This window comes from Sorex fumeus, unplaced genomic scaffold (genome assembly GCF_029834395.1).
Source record: "Sorex fumeus unplaced genomic scaffold, SorFum_2.1 ptg000086l, whole genome shotgun sequence".
Classification (NCBI taxonomy): domain Eukaryota; kingdom Metazoa; phylum Chordata; class Mammalia; order Eulipotyphla; family Soricidae; genus Sorex; species Sorex fumeus.
Genome location: NW_026606143.1, coordinates 10,742,204 through 10,759,476, shown reverse-complemented (window position 1 = coordinate 10,759,476; position 17,273 = coordinate 10,742,204). Strand labels below are relative to the sequence as shown.

The 17,273-nt window shown below is 39.2% G+C and overlaps 1 pseudogene; it reads left to right on the top strand.

The window, feature by feature from the left end:
* Positions 1 to 4,817, top strand: part of LOC130039239 (transcription factor AP-2 gamma-like) — a 43,254-nt pseudogene extending 38,437 nt beyond the window's left edge.
* The last annotated feature ends 12,456 nt before the right edge of the window (positions 4,818 to 17,273 follow it).

The window sequence follows — 17,273 nt, the reverse complement described above, 5'->3', positions numbered from 1 at the left end:
GGACATAGATCTCAAAATGAACACTGGTCAGAAACAGCTGAAGACTTGTCCATCCATATCACCTATGGCTCATGTTTCTTATTTGGTGACTTCCAGTTGTAAGAGCCCACTGGATTCATTTCAAAGGTTAAAGGTGGGTATAGTGATGGATTTGTGATTCTAGGGGTAAATTTTAAATAAATATTAGAGAAGAATTAGTAGTGTTAAAATAAAGAAGTTATGACACTATTAAAATTCACAAGTTATGGCACATGCATCCAGAGAAGGTAGTAAAATCACTATTTAAGGACTCATTAGATACCCATTCATTTTTAAGACAGGATTTAAGAAAAATAATGAGATCTATCTTGTGGCAGTGCTGAGATATTGAACTAAATGACCCACGAGAGGTCTCTTTAAACCCAAGAGATTCTGTTTAAACGTTAGAATCCATCTGCTAGAATGGAAATTAAATCCAATAAGCATTCTCCTTGGAAAAACATTGCTTTATTTGAGCAATGCTTTTATTTGCTCTTTGCTTTCTTTCTTTTCATCCCTTCCAAATTAAAAACTAGCTCAAACCTATCTCAAAAGTAATTTTCTTGATATTAACCCCTAAGAACAGGATTCATAGCCTAATACACCAAGAATGGCAAATCTTGATAGAGGTTTCCTGAACTTTGTGTTGAGAAATATTCTGAAGTTGAATTCAGTGGGCTGTGATTTATTAGCAATGCCTACCCTGAGCAGGATGGAGGAATTAGGGTATGCTTACCAGATGTTTGCTCTTCCTGCTATGTAGCAACCCAAAGAGTATTTATAACCCAAAATAATAAAAGATAATATAATATTTTAGTATTCTGAAGCATATGTAATATCACAGTTATCAATGAGATTTGGTGTATGGTGTAATGACACCTTCCATAGAATGTGGAAATAAGGGGCTAGTTATTATTTAAAAGAAAAGGATTCCTCTCTCTCCTTTTGCAATACAGATACTGAGAGACCATCGTGTTTGGTTGTTTGCCCATTTTCAGCACACATCTCAAGGTGACATGGTGATTCAACAACAAAAAGCCCAAATTAAGTTTTTTACTAGTAAAAAAGGTAAAAATGAAAAGAAAAGGATTCAATAGAAGAGGAGAATATACAATACTGGTACACTAAGAATAGATAAGTGTTTTGAAAATCCAAAATCCTAAGTTTGAAATCCCAAGGGAAACATATAGATATAATTTATAGGCAAGGGGAAATAGAAGTGATATTTTGTCATAATCATATACCATTTTGCTTAGTCTAAAGGAGGACAGATAACATTCGCCTAAGATTGGCTGCAAAATTGACTCTATAGGCATCAAACTAAACTGTATTTGTTATCCATTTCCAGAGCCAAATTGTTAACCATAAGGCTGTATCGCCTAAATCTTAGTAGGAGCAGTCCTCTCACTATGCTTAAACCACTTATTTATTTTGATATCCATACCTATTCAGCTGCTTCATGGACTCCAGAGTCCAGAAGATAAATCTTGCTGGTAAAATGATTTTCCCAAACAGCTCTTTCAGAGAATTCAACTCAGAAATTTTCAAGTCTGGAGGCAGCACCAACTACCACCTAAAGCTGTACAGATTTCTGATGAGGTCCTGTGGGTGTGGTAATGTGGACTATTCAGACACAGATCATACATTCATTTTCCCCTTCCCATGTACTTTATCTGTGGTGAGTCGAAACTGTGTGTATACGGTAGACGGGGTGAGTTGGCAGGGGTATTTGAAGGGCTATTGCTGACATACTATTGAAACTCAGACTTATCAAATGAATAAGTGGAATTTAGGGGAGCACCTTAAAAATGGGAGGAAAAGTGCCTGCTTTTGGAAAAACAGATACAGCAAGCCAGAAAATAGAAGCAGGCCAAATGAAGATAAGATTAGTTCTTTCCTACCCTGATATCACCAATCCTCATCCTCCTAGTACAGGAAACCTGTGATAGCTTTGCAAGGCAGGCTTGTCTGTCACTGGGAGAAGCTCAATACAGGAAATTAACCCTCAAATTAGAGAAAAGTTTACTTAGGCCTGAAGAAATCTGGCAGCACTAAATTTGGGAGTTTTCATAGCAAGCATGAAATAAGAGGGTTCAGGCACAAATCATTAAGTTGTGGTTTGTTCTCATTTTGAATCTGGGGTTGAAAAAATAGAATTTTTTCTTTAACAATTTACTGCTATTTTAGCAAGATAAACAACATGCGAAAGTGTGGGGACTTTAACAACAGTAATGGAGGGAACAACCGCTTAATTTTAGTGACCTGAGGCAAACCTAAATTAGTTTCTGAATAAGAAATTGATTTCTTTTCAATTTAGTTGGTTTTTATTCCTGGATTGTTCATTTTGGATTTTGAGTTGTGCAGCAATTTGCACTTATATAGAGAATTTGATGTGGTGTTTGGTCCTCTAAGTGAATTATTGCAAAAGTCTGTATGAAATTGATGAAGTTTAGGCTTCATTAAAAATCACCTGTGCAGCTGATGTATAATCTCGGAAACAAATACCAGAACATTTCTAGTCTTAGCAAATGTCAAGTTGGCTTCACGGTTACTTGGAAAATTCACCCGCCATGCATCTTTCATCTATTTCTGTTATTTGAAAGTAATATATCGGGAACACAGAGTGAAAAGTATAATTACACGATCTACTTGAAGAAGTTACAAATTAAAAGATGCACTCAGACCCAATGTAACTGCTACCATGAACTGTTGTTGATTACAAAAATTGTAAACTACCAACCGTGCTTCACAGAGGCAACAGATTTTGAACCTAATGTTCTGTACAACTGATTAGATTGCCTAATCTAATCACTGCTTGGGACATGGACAGAAACATTTAATTCATTCTTTGCTTTTAGCTCAGGATGAAACAGGTTTTTGAAAAAGGGTTTTAGAAAACTAGGTAATGACAAACAGAACATTTTTATGTTTAATTAGAAAAATATTAAATTATGCCATTCGGAGTTGAAAAAGAATTTTGCTTTTATGGAATTCCTAATATCTGGCTATTCTGCAATACAGGTTGCATGTGCTGGAAAATTGAAGCACAGCGGGCGCTGCCCTCCAGCACTTGGTGCAGGCAGGAAGAGAGGACAGACGTGGCAAAGCACATTGGAGAAAAACAATGTCTGAAACCTAAATAGGCCCAAATGTATGGAGGCCTTTGACACAAAGGACCCATCTCAGGAGCCATGGAAGACAATGAATTGCAGAACTCCAGACCCAAGCAGAGAGATCCTTGAGAGCAAAGACGCCAGCAATGCACTGACAAGGCTGTGATAGAACTGTAATGCCCCACCAGAAGTTCAGAAAAGCTCCAGTGACTCCTACTTGTATAAAGAGTTTGGGATGAAGGCAATGGTTATGAAAAATATTCATACTTCACCTTCCCAAAAATGCTATTTAGGGGGTACCGGTTCGGGCACGGGCTTTTTCCTGCCTGACTCCTGTGCTTAAAATCCTAAACTCCCGAGGGATGCAGTTCTGGACACACGAATTTCCAGTAGCTAAGGGGCCACCACAACACGAGCCGCAAAAAGAACTCGTTTGCTGCACTGAATCCGGCTGCACCTCTCCAGCCCCTTGCTGCCCCCTGTTGCACACTGCACATTTGGGTGAGTACCAGTCACTCCCTACGACCCGCCTCCCAACCAGCAGCAGACCTACTGGCAGTTGGGCAAGGCCTAGGCTGCGGCCAAGAACTTCCTGCATAAGCCAGTGCCCACCTGCAGCCAGCAAGCAACAGGCCTGGCCAGGCTGGCAGACCCAGGATGGGGCAGGCCTGCCCACGCACCACACATGCCCTGCCGGCCTGTGGCCTTACCGCTCAAGAGTGGGGTCATGAGCGCCCACAGTGAAACGCCTACAGCCATTCTGACAGTGCTGCTGCCCCATGCACTTGCCCTGGACGCCGTGGGGCCGGGCCAAGGACCCGAGTCTCTATGACAGGGCACACCAGATGGAGAAGGTGAAGGTTGAGGACCAGCACCTATTCCTGCACAATCAGACTGTTATTCGCAAAGGTCCAGTTTTCATGGCAAAGAATCCCTAGAGTCTCCCTTGATAGAAGGAGCTGGTTTTTCTTTTCTTTTCTTTTTTTTGAGGGGGGGAGCAGGGATGAACCCCAGGGAAGTTTTCTGCTCTGCCTCCGGAAGTGCAGTGGCTGAAGTCCAGACGCGATTCTCCGATTATTTCCACCTGAATGTTTAAATGCCACATCTGGGGGAAGTGTTTTCCAAAGAGTGAAATCTAAAACCAGAAGCTGGTCGCTGCTGGAGAAGCTGCTAGACAAAATCAGGTTGAATCTCCAGGCGGGGAGGCAGAGAGCAGCTCATGTAACACTCATGATGTCTCTGGTAGAAGGTGTGGCTGTTCGTCTGGCCCAGGACTTTGCATATGTCTGCGAAGTAGAATTCCCTAGTCATAAAAAAGCCTATGGCATAAAAGCCATATGCCATAAAAGCCTATGGCAGAGTATTTAACCAGTCCTCACCTCTTGAGGGCAAACCAAGATGGCAATGAGAATTGTTTGTGGCCACCCAACAAGTGTGTAAGGATTTCATCGACCTCCTCAATCAGGACCACAGTAACAGGCCTCCCTCCAACCCCCCCTTGGAGACTAACATCCAGAACTGCAGGTTACATATCAGCCTCATCAGCCAGGCCATCTGTGCCACCGTGTGGGTGGTCCAGAACTCATCAAGGAGGCCCAGGTGTCTAGAGACAAATCCTACCAGAAGACCAGACCTGCCCTTGACTCCAGCAAGGGTCTGGAGAAGATGGACAGGCTCCAGAAATGAGATGGCTCAGATGGGACAGGATGAAAGGAAGAGGCCCCCAAAACTTCTCCCCAAGACCCAGATCAGGAACCCCTGTTATTCAGGAACAGAGCTGATCACCCACCTTCCCACCCAGAAGGCCTCTGAGGATCAGGTCCTTATGCTGATCGGCTGTCTGCCTCCTCCTGGACAAGTGACACACGACTGTCTGGTTACTAGTGTGCTCCTCATCGTGTATCCATTTGATTTTGTTTGAGTTGTGTTCCTCTTTTCTCTCAAAGTGATGATATAAGTTTGAGAACCTTTTAAAGAAATTCCTTGGCCTATCCGCACCCATGACAGCAGAGGGTAGCACCCCCAGGAGGCAGCTTGAATTTGGATTTTGTGCTAACTGGGAATGGCTAGCTTTCGTGTCCACTAAGTATTTATCTTGAGAAAGTATTTTGTTTCCCTCTTCAGATGTCAGCCTAAGTACAATAGGAGTCAGACCTCCAATGTGCTTAGCAGTTACTGTCTAAACGGTATTTGACATACTTTCAGCCCTTGTTCCAGGGAGCCTTGGGATTTGATAAATTGTGTAAAAACAAAGCCTGCTGATTTAAGGGTTTTTTTGTCTTGTTTTAAGCATTGAGTGTTAACTCTTTACATAGAAGTATTAAATGACAGGTTCCTTAAAATACTGGATTTCTATTTGCATGTTCATTTCTCTGTGTGGTGCCTGTTGGCAAAAACTTGAAAAGGACTGTCACAGAGACATTTATGTATTTATTTTTTACTGCCTGTCACCCCACATCTAGAGTAGGCTTTGCATTTTGTGAAACTGTGTTGACCGTACAGATGTTATTTGTCTGTAATTTAATGGTGTATGTAAATAAGGAGTGCACTTCTTAAGCTTTTTGAGAATTGGGATTTGATTTTAATATTAACTTTTAAAGGTGATGCAGCCATTGACAACACATCTGTAGCTTGTTGTGGGGCAGGGAGATTCAGGTGGTGGAGGCTCCTGGCTGTCATTCTGGATGGGAAACATTCTTGTTCGCAAAGTAGTGTCTTGGCTTCTGTCTTGTTGGGTGGGACCCATACTCATTTTGCACGCAGTTCAGTGGGTGGGAGTAAGTTGGAGCTATCCTCCATTCCTATAAACGGTCCCCAAATACTTGCTGTGTATCTGATGCTACTTGGGACTTTTTCTCCATTCTAGAGAATCACATGTTCCTTCTTGAGCACATATCTACATTTACTTCTCTCCTTCCCTCCATTTATTTCCCCAATAAACTTGTTTTACTTTATTACTTTTCTGAAATTTTTTTCTGTGAGGGAAAGGCAATGGACAGGAAAAACCTGGATAAGATTTAGGATTGACTTCTCATTCTTGCAAAGAGCAATTCCTCACTGCAGCCTGAGTCCAAGTCTTTTCCAAGCAATCTACTCTGTGCAGAACAAGTGGACTTCTGGTGAAGCATCATGGCTGCATTGTGGAACTGGTGGAACGTGAGCATCCCTGACCTGTAGAGACTCACTGAAGACTGTTCAGTCCTAAACCTCCCAGGCACTTCCTCAGGTGATAGAGGTGGGTAGATCGGGAAGCAGTAGATTCCTTCTCGGTAGATTTCCTTTCCTCCTTTCTCCTCCCCACTTCACAGAAGCTACCTGGGAAGTCCTACCCCTTCTCTAATGGAGATGGAGTTTACCACTGACAACACACCGATGGACAGGAATTGATGGAAAAGGACTCCAACTCTCAAACCTCTCAGACTGAATACTCTGAGACGTTTGTCAGTATCACAGGTCAGCAAACTCTGTAAAGGGCCAGAGAGTAAATATTTAAAATTTTTCAGGCCACATGGTTTCTGTTGCAGCATCTCTACTCTGCTGTTGAAGAGTGAAAGGATCCATAAACAATTCCATAATAAATGAGGCTCGCCATATTCCAGTAAAACTTTATTTGTGGAGTCTTTATGAACTGTCATGGAAATTATGGGAAAGCTTAATGAAAAATTACAGAAACTTTATGAAACTTTAATTCATAAACTTTTATATATCACAAAATACTAGACTTCTTTTGATTTTTTTAATCATTACAAAATATAAAATCCATTCTTAGCTCATGTACTATACAAAACCAGGCTGAATTTGACCCATACCTTAAATTTTATTAGTGCCTGTTTTATATTATTTCTTGAAGTTTTCCTCAGGAGTGCACAGTAGTACTTGGAAAATTCACCCTTTATTGCTTTCCTTCTCTTACCAGTCTTCCTTCCCCATTCAATTAGCAGTGTTCCTGGAATTGCCTCCCAAATAAACTGCTTGCACTTGGAAATTTGTCTTAAAGTCAACTTCAGGTGGAAGCAGAATTAAGACATCAGCTTGACTAATTAATCACAAAATTGAACATTTGTTGCCTTGGTATCTTGAAGATCCCTTTTTCCCCAGAAAACCTCCTGGAACCCAATGAAAAGATACAAAAGTTTTTTTTTCCATTTTATTTTGGTCTCATGGCACAGTGGATTAAATGTATAACTTTTACCAATTTATTCTTCTATCTTGCACCCCAAGTAAAACTCATAGTGTTAACACCCACAAAGAACCCAAGGCTGCGATTTCATCTTCTTGGCTTCATTGCTACCAAACTCTCATGCTGGGCTGATCGGTAATAAGGACATCAAGGTACCTCTAAGCGGCATGAGTCAGTGACTCAGAGTCAGCTGAGCCATGTAACAATCCACAGGAATCCAGGAGTGTTGGGTGTGATGATAACCACTGCAGCTATATGGGTATTCATGGAGATTTGTGTAATGGGTTTCTTTCCCAAGGCTCCCTGAACATTGCCAAAGGACTGAATTATTTCTAGATCAAGAACAGTAGGTGACTTGACAGGGAATTCATTTTTGGTCTTATCTTGCTTATTTTATGTAGTAATTTTTTCTTTGCAAATTGAAAATGCTTTCCTCACCCTGTTCTATGATGTTCCAGATGGCTGTACCCTCTCAACCTGGCAGGTGCCTGCCTCTTGGCAGAGAGGCTGTGAACTTTCTAAGTACAGCATATTCAGATCTTCAGACATACAAGAAGCAAGGTAGCTTCTTTTACTGATGACAAGTTTCCCTAATAAAAGGATAGATCATGGCATGTGGATGATAGGAAAATTAAGAAGTTGGATTTGACTTGGGTACTATGTAAAAATTGTTTAACAGAGTGTGGATAACAAACAGGACTGTTTTCCTCTAATTTACTTGGTAAGCAACATACAACATATATATAATTGTAAACTCAAAAAGAAAAAAAGCTGACCTTCTAGAACTAGCTCTGGGATGTTTGCAAGTTCTAACAAAAATACTTTTTCAAAAATGTGTTTTAATTGGGATTCTATTAACAAGTCTAGTCCAATGGGACTTCCTAATTACTAAGGTAAGTCTGAACCCTCTTTCATCATTATTTTCTCTCATTCAGTCCAAAATAGAAATAGGTTCTCTTTATTAAGATGTGAATTTTAAATTAAGCCTGAGTCCAGCAAAGTAAGCAAGCTGTCACTGGCTCTTTTTGAGCCTAACCCTCTAGAGAGCTTCATTTTTAAATCCAAATACAAGGAGATTATTTATCAATGCAGTTTTTTTGGCAGTGACATAATTGCCCCTTGAAGAAAAGAAGTTGGCAGACTTGCAAAAGAGGAAGTTATTTTTATTTATTTATTTAGTATGGGAATTAGGTTCTGCCAGTAAATGCCTCTGAAAACTAGGATTTTTAAAAATGCTGTATGGTATTTAAATGAAAATGCACATGAAGCCAGTGAATGCCATGGTCACAGCGGGTGGGTAGTGTAGCCGTGGTAATAAAAACTAAAGTGCCAGGGGGTAGTAAACTTATGCCTAGGTCTCTAAATTGATTGAAACTTCTACTCTAGTATCCACATTCCTGCTTGAAAAATGTCTCCTCCTTCAGATACACGAGAGCTTGTGTTTTTGTGATGCAGCAGGATATGTCTAGGGTCGTAAATAAAGAGAACAGGCCTGAGTCTGGAACATTCAGGTTTCTTGCCTGTAATAGTCTGCTTCCATATGTTGCAGGCTGTGGCAGAGGAGAGAAAGGAGCTATTTTTCCCCCACCAGCCAGCTTCCCAGCTCTGGCATTTTCACTAATTTCCATAACTGGAAATTGCAGGTGTATTTCAGAAGCATATGGACCACTCCCCACCTCCCCGATGCACATGTACCTTCACCAAGGTCCCCTGCCAGGGCCCATTCTGTCATATATGTCTCCATCTGCTTTTTAATGCTGAAATATTCACAAGTATGGATGTATTTCTTGGATGTACCCCTTTTTAAAAAATAGATACCCATGTAGATAGATAGATAGATATAATCCAGTAATAAAAAGCTCCTTAACTGCTTAATCTTTGAATTTAAATTAATAAGGAGTAGTTATTGAAATTAAGTTCTTCAAAACAATCACACAATTAAAATAAATATAGTCTGCGAATTATCTGTCCTTCACTGAATACACGTAGGAGGAAGATTAGACAAGGAGGGATACAAAAAGGGGACGCTGTGTGATCTCCATAATGATTAGGTTGGTGGAAATGAAAACTGTCATTATTCTATTCAATCCAAGCTCTAATTGCCTTAAACAAAGATTCTACATACATTTCATTCTTTATCCCCTTTAAGGTATAATCTATTCTGTGAATGAAATATATAAAATTAAAATCTTTAAAGAGTCATATTAAATGCCTTATTTGGGAATCTGGTAATGAAAATCATCAAAAACTCTTCATGAATTTATCCACTTAGCTAGTAAAGATACTGCTATCTGGAATTTCTCCAATCCCCAAGGTTATTTATATAACTTTGCTATCTGCATAATATCCGTGCTCTCAGAAGAGTTTAAATATATATTTAATCCAATACTCCTCTGTTTAACTAGGAGAAGATGCATAAAAACATGGAAACATAAGAATTTTTATGTTATGATAGTGTAGGAAAGAGAAAAACCCAAACAGTTGGTTAGAGCTTGTGGGACAAATTTGGCCCTTTTATCAAAACATACTATGTGCTATAACTTAATGTAGCACTACTTCCACTCCCTAAAAAAAGATTGTATAGGAACACCCTAACAAGCATTTGTGTGTATATGTGCGCACACACATATATAGTGCAAAATATTCATTGTAACATTCCAAATGTAGCAATTGTTAAAAACATCTTAAAAATGTTTGTTAATAGGTAAAATAAGTAATGCCTTATTCACTCAATGGAATGTTAATTATTAAGAATTAAGTCAAGTCTTACATATGATATAGAAAGGTACCCAAGATATTTTATTAAGAAAACTATATGTAGACTATGATACATCTATATTTTACAAAGAGAAATAGGCACCTATTCCTGTAGTTATCTCTGGGGAAAGAATGGTGATAGGAGGAAATTTTACTTTTAATTTGTCTTCCGAACTGTTAAAATCATCATTTTGCAAGTGACTATTGCCTCTATAAAATACTGATAATGAAACAAAGATGCATAAAAAGGGGTAAGCTATGTGCATTATCCTTCTGGAAGCATATCTAGAAATGCTTTGGTCAGTATTTTCTCTTTGACCGCTCTAATCCAGTGCATTAGAAGAGGTTGGATTTGCCTTTGCTCCTATGACATCTGTGTTCTTGCATTATGCTATAGATTAATCACCACGATATAATATCTGTCTTACTTAGTGAAAAACAGCTTATAGTGCTTCGTAGGGGCAACACGTTTCATAAGCTAACCATTCCTACTTCATGCCTTCAAGGCCCTTTACAGAAACAGAGGGCAGAAGGATCAAATTTAGCCCTTTCATTCTTGAAGGACTTCTCATGAGGTTAACGGAATAAGTTGATATCTAGATTTCTGTGACTCTATCTCCTATTCAACCTTCAATTTCCATGTAAGAAATATTATCTGCCTTCAAGTAGAGAGGGCTTCTATTTCCCTAGTCATTTTAGCCACCCTTCTGCAATTTTTGTATGCGTTTTTGAGAAATTTCAGAATCAGAATTGTGGATGTTTTTTCCTGCATGATTTTGCAGAGATTTTATTGTGCTCATGTTACTGGTAAGTCTCACTGCTTCACTAACCTTTGAGAACAAGCTATACAACTTGTTTTAACCATCCTTCCCTCTCTGCAAGACACCAAGCCTTCAAGATAGAAATGGAAAATGGCTCATTGTTTCTAAATCATGGAATTCTAGTATAGGATTCAGAGGGCCCTGAGGCAATCTGGTCCAAACCCCTGATATTATTTATTTATTTATTTATTTATTTGCGTTTATTCAGGTCTTTGCTCAAACATTTTTAACTTTATTTAATTTTTTTTATTTTTAAGTGAATCACCATGAGGTACAATTACAGACTTAGAAACTTTCATGTTTACAGTTCAGTCATACAATGATAGAGTGCCCATTCCTCCACCAGTGCCCATTCTCCATCACCAATGTTCCCAGTATCCCCCCCAAACTCCCCCTTTCTGTGGCAGGTGCATTCACTTTTACTCTCTCTCCCTTTGGGTGTTGTGGTTTGCAATACAGGCATTAAATGGCTATCATATTCAGTCTATAGTCTACCTTCAGCACACATCTCCCATCCCAAGCAGGCCCTACAAGCGTCCTTTACTTGGTGGTCCCTTCCCTACCTGAGCTGCCTTTTCCCCAGCATGTGAGGCCGGCTTCTAAGCCCTGGAGCAATCCTCCTGGTCCTTATCTCTACTATACTTGAAACCCCTGATTTTAAAAATGGAGAAAACTAAGGCCCACAATGATTAAATGAAATGCCAACTAAAATCTCTCAATGACTATGTCAACCCCATATTTCATCATTTTCAGGGAGATAATTTATTTAATTTTTATTTCAGAAACCCAACCCAAGGCCCACCCAAGGTGTTGGGATAGAATCCTGAAGTCACCCAACTGTGGCGAATAAATAGTTCTATATTTGCTGATGCAGGGAGTGGTGTTCGAGGTCCCAGGAAATTGACAGAAGTGACAAGGATTGGTGGGGTGGGTAAGGGCACTTGAGAAGCTCAAGACAGCATAACTTGCACCATAATTATGGAAGTATTTCAGTATATTAAGCACTGAGACAGTCATATCAGTGTATCCCAGCTGTGCAACATTTATGTCTATCTAGATCTTTAAGGTAAAGGTAAAGGTAAAGGCCCTCCCGTTGATCGTCGATTTGCTCGAGCGGGCCCAGTAACGTCTCCATTGGAGACTTTGTTGTTACTGTGTCTGGCATATCGAATACTCTCGGTAGCTTGCCGGGCTCTCCGAGAGGGGCGGAGGAATCGAACTCGGGTCGGCCATGTTGGCCGCTTGTAAGGCGAACGCCCTACCCGCTGTGCTATCATTAGTCAAATTTAGATAAAACTTAGACATGTGGTTTTTCTTCATTGGAATGCTTCGATGTGTAAATATTCAGAGAAGGTCTGGCAAAGTGATATACTTTAAATCTTTCAAAATGTAGGCAACATGAAACTAACTTCCAGGTACCCTGAACATTAAGCATAGAAACCAAAGTTTAGGGATCTCAGAAATTCGGTGGAATTAGAGTGCTGCTGTCTATTAATAACAGTTCTAAAAATGAAATATTCTCATTGCACCATACACACATCTACAAAGACACGTGAGCTCTTTAAAAATGCATGCTTCTATGTCCTCAATGAAAAGTGAGTTGCAGTAAAAATGGTTCCCACTATGCAACAGACTTTAAATTGTGATTTGTATAGTTTTTAAAAAAAGGCCCTCCCGTTGATCGTCGAGCAGGCCCAGTAACGTCTCCATTGGAGACTTTGTTGTTACTGTGTCTGGCATATCTCGGTAGCTTGCCGGGCTCTCCAAGAGGGGCAGAGGAATCGAACTCCGGTCGGCCATGTTGGCCGCGTGTAAGGCGAACGCTCTACCCGCTGTGCTATCGCTCCAGCCCTTGTATAGTTTAAAAGCAGTCAAATAGCCCTTGTCAGTAAGATGATCAGAGGATTGTTTGACAGAAACCACTTTGTACAGATTACCTAATGAACTAAATTTCCCTTCCTCAGAGAAGAGTTAGAAATGTACAAAGCCAGGAGTGTGGGTGGGGATGTTTGTGTAAAGAGATGTTGTTCTCTCATCCTGATGAGACAGGGTACATGATGAGGTTGGGTGTATGTCCATAGACTATTCTCTCATTCTGTTTTCCTCTTGCAAGTTCCTCAGGAGGTACTATTATATGAGAAACAGCATACATGAATGCTAAAAATATGATATGCAGAAATGTTACTTCCCTGACTAAAACAACTCTCTCACAGCTTGAAATTCCATCACCCAATAGCATCTTTAAGGGTTTCCAAAGAAAATAAGATTATTCCCCATAACCCATACTTCTATCTTTATTAATAAAATACTGGTTCTACATTTTCACAACAATTTATTTTCTCATCTATTAAACAGAGCTTTCAAACCATTGAAAATTAAATCACTGTCACACTGTCATTCTTGGAAAGAAATAGTGTTCACTTTAAAACTACATGAATAGAGAGGACTCAACACACTATTTTTTAATGTTAAATGAATGAAAAATGAATTACTTGGTCTGTCAATTATACAGGTGTAAAATGTTTTAAAAAATAATTTGTAGAAACTTTCACATTTTAATGGAGGACTTCTGATGTCAGATTCTGATCATATAGGATTCAATCAGAGAACCTACCACACACAAACACACACACACTCACAAAAGATATTTGTTACAAAGATTTTATCATAACTCTGGGTAGTTAAGAAGTTCCTATAAGGTTGTTGTGTTTGCTTCTGATCCTGGTGCTTAAAGTGCACAGGAAAGGTAACAGGGAAAGTTAAGATGGATATGAAATGGTGAAAAACTTGGAGCCACAATACAAGCTCAGGACTACAAGTATGGGTTGAAAGTTGAATTAATTCTCATTACTTTTGACCATAGATACATATATTTGACTGTTACAAACCCTTCACCACAGAACTAAACCCAACACTTAACCCAGGGGTAGAAACAGTTAAAGAGACAACCGTAAAACAGCTGCTGGGGGCTTCTAGAAAAAAAAACAGCTGCTATCTTTCCCTCCAATGAGGTGAATTGGCAATAACAATGTATGTGAATTACAAAATGGCTGCTGTTCATCTTTCCTCCAAATGTCAGATAAAAAATCTCTCCTGTGACTCACCATAATCAGAAACATATTGTAAGGAGTTTCTGGAGGATATAGTGCAGCCTCACCAAATCAACACATTACAAAGTCACCATGTTAGCCAGTTTAATCTGGAGAGGAAGCAAGCGTTAGTAGATCTCTGCTCTGTTTTCAGAATATAAAAAACTGGGACTCTGCAGGGCAGGAAGACATCAAGGATGCTGGTTAGTCCCTCCTGCTGGGCTTGACAAAACCCAAATAAATAAATTAAAATGTATGTTCTGTATTTAATTTGTAAGGGCCTGTGCTAAATTTCATTTTTCAATGATAATTTTAACCAGATATCCCTTACAGCATGTTCATCTTACATTATGTTGTTGAAATTCCTACATTAAGAGATGTGATCTAGGTTCACTACCCTTAAATCTGGTCAGGACTATGACCATGGCAGAGGTTATGCTATTACAGCAGATACCTATCTGCTCTGGATTCTTGTGGTACTACAGCTCATTCTGTAATATTCTGTGGTATTACAGCACATTTACTTAATAGCTCAAGCTGGTATATTACTACAAGCAGGCAGACAGGAAGTCAGGTAACAGGGTCAGAAGCCACTGGAGAAATGGGAATCCTTTCTATACAGTAAACTGGATATATATATGTATATATATACATATATATATATATTATCCGCCCCCCACCCCGCAAAAAAGAGACCAGAGAGATAGTACAGAGTGGGGAAGTTGCCTTTGACATGGAAGACCATGTCACCACAAAGACCCTGTTACCACATATGACCTCCCAGCTTTCCAGGAGTGATCCCTGAGCACAAAACCAGGTGTAAGCCCTGAAAACACTGAGTGTAGCCCCCAAACAAGCAAAACAACCTGTTTCCACCTCTTCGTTGTTTCTGCTATCTGACTGGTTACACCCTGAGATCATCTAATTGAAACAACCAGTCCGGTAGTGTATGCAAATAAGTGGAGAGGATTGTGGCATGGCCAATCAGATTGTACAGCCCTATATGGATTTGTAAGATGATCTTGTCTGTTTTTATGCAAATAAGTTCTGGAGGATAGCCAATTAGATTTAACATGTCCTTAGATAGACATGTAAGATGATCTAGGCTGCCTTTATGCAAATGAATCCTGTAGGATAACCAATCAGAGCACAGATGCAAATTATAATGCATAATATGTTCCATTAGAGGTCTGGTTCCTTCCTCCTCATTTCTGGTTCTTCCTATTACCTTCCTTAATAAGACTTCTGAGGCTAGATGATTTCTGAATTTCTATCAGGTTAAGTATCTCTGGAGAGTCTCATTATTGATTCAGTCACTATGTTGTAAGGAAGTACTACCCATGTGGAGGAGTCACATGTAGATCATGTAGTTTATTTCTTGAGCTAAGATTTCAGACTCAACCAGCTAATATCAATTACTAAATGTGAAAGAGTTTTTAAATGATCTTGGCCCCAGTCTGCTATTTTCCTCCCAAATTGGTGCCAAAATGGAACAGATGAGCCCCTTACCATTTTCTTGAAGTAATACCCACAGATTCTTGTTCAAATTACAGATCTGTGAGAAACATAAATGCCATATCAAGGTAACAAGTTTGTGGGTACTTTTGAAAATATTCTTAATAACTGAAACAGGCATTCTGCCAAAATGAGAGAGGATAGAATGACATACACATTATTACATTGAATCATAAACAACCAATAAAAATTTTGTTGTAATAAGTTTCAAACAGTTTGAAGCTTTTGAAAAATCAATTTAAAATAAAGGATTGCATTTTTTAAACTTTTATTTGTTTGTTTGGTGTTTTTGCACCGCACTAAGTGAGTGAGTGGCTGAAGGTGCTCCTGACTCTTTGCTCAAGAGTCACTCTTGGTGGTGCTCAAGGGATTACATGTAGTTTCTATGATCAAACTGGGGTTGGCTGTGTGCAAGGCAAGTACCTTAACCCTTGTACTATCTCTCAAATTCCTTACCCTTTTTACTGAAGCAATTTTAGATAAGGTGGTTTAGAGAGAGCACATAAACTTTTCACCTGATTTCTCCAATGGTATTAACATCTTGCCTAACTAGAGTTTAATATCACACTTAGGATATTGAAATTAATATAATTCTCTAATTTTGTTCAGGTTCATCAGTTTTACACATGTGTGATTTTATGTGTTTAGTTCTGTGCAAATGTACCACATATATTTTCATGTACCAATGTAGTCAAGATACAGAACAATTTCATCACAAGGATCTCATATGAATCCTCTATAGCTACGACTACCTCTCTCCCACCAATACCACTAACCCCAATCTCTGGCAACTGCTAAAATTTTCTCCATCTCTGTGATTTTGTCATTTCAAAAATGTTATGTAAATGAAATCAGACAGTATGCAGACTTTGAGATGATCTTTTATTTCACTCAGCATAATTCCCTGGAAATCCATCTGAGTAGTTTTGCATATCAGTAGCCTGTTCTTTTTATAGCTGAATATGGATTTCATGGTATGGATGTCCCACAGTAGTTTGAGTGTTCATTCACTAGAGAGTAATTGGGATGTTTCCTGTTTGCGGATATTATGAATAAATCTCTATGAATATCCTTGTGTGGTTTTTAAAAATAAATGTAAATTTCCATTTATCTGGGATAAATTCAAGAAGAGAAATTGTATGTTTGTATGTAAGCATATATTTAACTTTGTAAGAAATTATTGTTATCTTTGCCAGACTCACTCTCCTATATATTTCCATTAATTGTGTCCAAGTGATCCAATTTCTCTGCATCCCCTTCATAACAAATGGTATTATCATTATTTTCTGTGAGTTTCTCAAGCAATTGATCAGAGAACCTGGGAGTCACTCTCAGATGTATTTGATCTGTGCAGACCAGATGGTTCAATGCTCAGGTCCAGCAACGTGGTGCTGCTCAGTCTCAGCAGTGCTGGGATTTTCCAAGGCTACACCCAGAGGTACTTGAGGTACCATACAGAACTGGGGAATCTAAATCAGAGTGTTGATCATATTAGGCACTCACTGAAGTCCTTTGACCTATCTCTTTGTCCCCTCATTATTTTAAATTTGAGTCATCCTGATAGCTGTGCTGTGCTGTGATCATATTTTGGGTGATATTTATTTGAAAAGTGATTTGACTGCAGTTCATTGATTGTGCTCCTTCTTGTTTATACTAATGAGTTTAACTTTCTTCAAAAGCTCTACACCTAGGACATGCTGAGAAACTTCTCACCTAGTCAAATAATATGGGAGTTTCTCATCGTGTTTTTCTACCCTGCCTTACTATCTTTGAAACTGTG